This window comes from Portunus trituberculatus, chromosome 23 (genome assembly GCF_017591435.1).
Source record: "Portunus trituberculatus isolate SZX2019 chromosome 23, ASM1759143v1, whole genome shotgun sequence".
NCBI classification, from domain to species: domain Eukaryota; kingdom Metazoa; phylum Arthropoda; class Malacostraca; order Decapoda; family Portunidae; genus Portunus; species Portunus trituberculatus.
The window spans coordinates 11,258,708-11,262,943 of record NC_059277.1 but is presented as its reverse complement, the minus strand read 5'-3'; the positions used below and the strand labels follow the sequence as shown (position 1 = coordinate 11,262,943).

The following is a 4,236-nucleotide window of genomic DNA, read 5'->3' as shown; positions in this document are numbered from 1 at the left end:
GTGTGTGGGGAGGGGAAGAAGGCTCGTGGCTGATGTGGAAACGACCCTCTCAATGATTTCCGCGGCAAAATATGGTCCTTTACCCCTCATAAAGGACAATAAATGCCCAAACATACAAGCACGCGTAATTTGCTGCCATTATGACCGTCGTGAGGGAGGGAGGGAGAGAGAGAGGGAGAGAGACAGAGAGCGGGGAAGAGAGGATTATAAATGCACTAAGTTTGTCTCCTCGCCGAATGTTCCCCGCGCCGAACTTGTGCCTTCCCTTCATGCTTGTGGTCCCGGGCAAAGTTTAAATCTGTTGTTTGTTCTTCCTTGTCTTTCTTAGTCGACTTTACTTTTGTGTTTGTGTGGCGTTGTTAAGTGGGTTTGCTTCTCCTCTGTGTGTGTGTGTGTGTGTGTGTGTGTGTGTGTGTGTGTGTGTGTGTGTGTGTGTGTTGGTATTGTGTGCTGTTGTAGATTTTGATGGTTGTAAGTGTGTTGCTCTTGTTGTTGTTGTTTTTGTTAATATTTTTTTGTTAGTAGTAGTAGTAGTAGTAGTAGTAGTAGTAGTAGTAGAGAGAGAGAGAGAGAGAGAGAGAGACAAAAAGAAAGAAAGAGAGATAATTGAATGAACACGAAATATCAGTGGTATTTTTAAGCTTCCAGTAACAGATATCAGTATTATTAGCAGAAGAAACAGTCTTGAGAACCCGACTAGTCATCTCAGTGGCCTTTGAAAATAGTCATGGAGAGAGAGTGGAGCGCTTGTAAATACTGAGAGAGAGAGAGAGAGAGAGAGAGAGAATCACATTAGGAACAAAGGAAGAGTGTGGCCCATTAAGCACTATTTCCGGGATGCTGCAAGTGCTAGGCCTGAGTCTAATGGGTGTTCTTTCCTCTTCTTTCACTCTCTTTCCTCCTGCATTATCATCCCTCATCCATTTACTGCCCCTTTCTTTTGCCTCCAGTTCCGTCCGGTCTAGTTTTATATCTCCCTGATAACGACTGATTTAGATTTTGGCGTTTTAAAACTCGTTATCGTTAGTAGATGTTTTTCCTTCCCTCTTAAAACACTTTGGTATAATTTGAGGGCATTTTAAAACAGTTTGGCATGTTTTGATGGCATTTTAAGACAGTTAAGGATGTTTTGAGGACATTTTAAGACGGTTAAGCATGTTTTGAGGGCATTTTAAGACAGTTAAGCATGTTTTGAGGGCATATTAAGACAGTTTGGCATGTTTTGAGGATATGCGACTAGATGTTTTTCCTTCCCTCAAATTCTGGCCAGGATTCGAACCAGTGTGTCTCAGGACCTCTCGATCTCCAAAACAAGGCAAGGTCTCAATGTACTGTACCACGTCGCCCCTTCGCTTCCCTCCCTCTCTCCCTTCCTCCTTCTCTATACTCCATTTATCGACACAACACACCCACCACCCGCCCACCACCAGCCCTTTATTATCTTCTGCTGTGGGTTATGTTTGTGTTTTTCTATCTCCTTGTTTGGTTTTGTGTTGGTGTTTTATTTATTTATTTATTTTATTTTATTTATTTATTTATTTTTTTTTTTTTGTGTGTGTGTGTGTGTGTGTGTGCGTGTGTGTGTGCGTGCTATTGTTGTTCTTGTTGTTGTTGTTGTGTTTCTCCTCCTTCCATTCACTTGTTCATTTTTACCATTCACAACAATACAAACCCCACCGCTTGTCACTCCCCAGTACAGCTCCACTCTCTCTCTCTCTCTCTCTCTCTCTCTCTCTCTCTCTCTCTCTCTCTCTCTCTCTCTCTCTCTCTCTCTCTCCTTTCACCAGGTGGGATGTGAAGCACGTCATTCCATCTCACCACTCCAATGTTTCTCTCCCGTGATTGTCTGAGTCTCCCTGCTGCCAATAATCCGGCTTCTTGATCCGCCTCGCCACGAACGTTCTCCAGGCACTGTAATAAGTTTAATCTCATCACCCACCCTTCTGAGATCTCTCCTCTATACGCTACACTCGCAAAATTCCGCCTCCAAATTTGCCAGTTCCTCAGAAGCGAATTACAACAAAAACATGAACTTCTTATCAATTGCGTCTTTTGTGCTATGGATGTTGTATTTAGGTCACCACATTTCGTTCTCCTCTCACCATTCTTTGCCCTCTTGCCGTGTGGTTAGTGGAGACATGCGCTCTGTAAGACACTACGTGGGTATATGTGGCTGTGATGTGGTTAGATGAGGTGGAAGGCTGTGTTTTTGTTCTTATTTTAACCGGTGGAGTTTAAGGAGTCCCGAGCGATGCAATATGGATGGCGGCGAAAGGCAAAGGAACGCTGGCCGGACTCTGCTCTTCCCATCTTTCGTCTAAAATCCCTTGGAGCGGCCGCCTGCCATCTCTAATGTCCGCGGCCATTATCATCTCCCTTAATATTTTTCTTTCCCAGTTTGATTCCGGAGTTTAAATGCACCAAATCGAGTTTTTGATGGAGCGAGAAGTCATTAGCCAGGAGTTCGGACGCGTTGGTCTGGCTTTGGCTTTGTCTTAAACTCACTTCTCTCTATTGACGAGGCTGAAAGGCATAGACCATGTTAACTAAGAGACTGTGGGCTGTGGGCTGTGGACTGGGCTGGGAAGGCTATGAGCTATGGGTTGTTAGCTGGAGAGACTGTAGGCTGTGGGCTGTGAACTATATTCTATTGGGTGTGGGGTGTGGGCTGGAGAAACTGTGAGGCTGTAGACTGTGGGCTGAGAGGCTATGGGCTGTGGGCTTTGGGCAGTGAAATGGGTTAGAGAGGTTGTAAGGCTGTAGGCTGTGTGGCAGTGTGTCTGTGTGGCTGTGTGGCTGTGTGGCTGGCTATGTGGCTGTGTGGCTGTGTGGCTGTGAGACTGTAAGGCTGTGGGTAGTGTGGCTGTGTGCTGTGTGGCTGTGTGCTGTGGGCTGTGTGACTGTGTTATTGTGTGCTGTGTGGCTGTGTGACTGTGTGCTGTGTGACTGTGTGCTGTGTGGCTGTGTGGCAGTGCGGCAGTGTGGCTGTGTGGCTGTGTGGCAGTGTGGCTGTGTGGCTGTGTGGCAGTGTGGCTCTGTGACTGTGTGGCTGTGTGGCTGTGGGTTGGAGAGTAAAGTGGACAGCTAGAGGCTTTTCTTTAGCCATTTACTGTCGAGAAATAACTGAATTTTTCTTAGTCAGAAACAAAAAAAATGGAAAATAGGAAGAGAATGATATAGTTTTGATTTTGATTTGTTGTTTTCAAGAAAGGCGGTGGTAGATGTTCTTTTTTTCATTATTAACGTGTGTGTGTGTGTGTGTGTGTGTGTGTGTGTGTGTGTGTGTGTGTGTGTGTGATTCACATCGGTCGTCTACTGGTCACCCAGCCAGTCTTCCCCATTACGGAGCGATTTCAGAGCTCATAGACCAATCTTCGGGTAGGACTGAGACCATAACACACTCCACACACCGAGAAAGCGAGGCCACAACCCCTCAAGTTACATCCCGTACCTATTTATTACTAGGTGCACAGGGGCCACACATTAAGAGGCTTGCCCATTTGCCTCGCCACATCCCGGGACTCGAACCTGGCCCTCTCCATTGTGAGTCGAGCGTGCTAACCACTACACTACGCGGTCTGTAAAACTGTTTCCCATGCCGGGAATCGAACCCGGGCCTCCTGGGTGAAAGCCAGGTATCCTAGCCACTAGACCACATGGGAAGGCGTGTGTGTGTTTCACCGTTTGATCTGCTGGAGTCTCTGACAAGACAGCCAGACGTTACCCTACGGAACGAGTTCAGAGCTCATTATTTCCGATCTTCGGATAGGCCTGAGACCAGGCACACACCACACACCGGGACAACAAGGTCACAACTCCTCGATTTACATTCCGTACCTACTCACTGCTAGATGAACAGGGGCTACACGTGAAAGGAGACACACCCAAATATCTCCACCCGGCCGGGGAATCGAACCCCGGTCCTCTGGCTTGTGAAGCCAGCGCTGTAACCACTGAGCTACCGGACTGTGTGTGTGTGTGTGTGTGTGTGTGTGTGTGTGTGTGTGTTTGATAGGTTTTTTGTTGCATCTTCTCGTGTGTTTCCTTGTTTTTCTCTCACTTCGTCTCTCTCTCTCTCTCTCTCTCTCTCTCTCTCTCTCTCTCTCTCTCTCTCTCTCTCTCTCTCTAAGCCATACAAAAACAGATAGCATTGTTAATACGAGTACAATATAGCCATTCTCTCTCTCTCTCTCTCTCTCTCTCTCTCTCTCTCTCTCTCTCTCTCTCTCTCTCTCT

At 46.7% G+C, this 4,236-nt stretch overlaps 1 non-coding gene across 1 annotated transcript; it reads right to left on the bottom strand.

The window, feature by feature from the left end:
• Positions 1-3,590: 3,590 nt before the first annotated feature.
• On the bottom strand, positions 3,591-3,662 carry Trnae-uuc. The gene has a single exon. It is a non-coding gene; the product is annotated as a tRNA-Glu (tRNA).
• Positions 3,663-4,236: the final 574 nt, after the last annotated feature.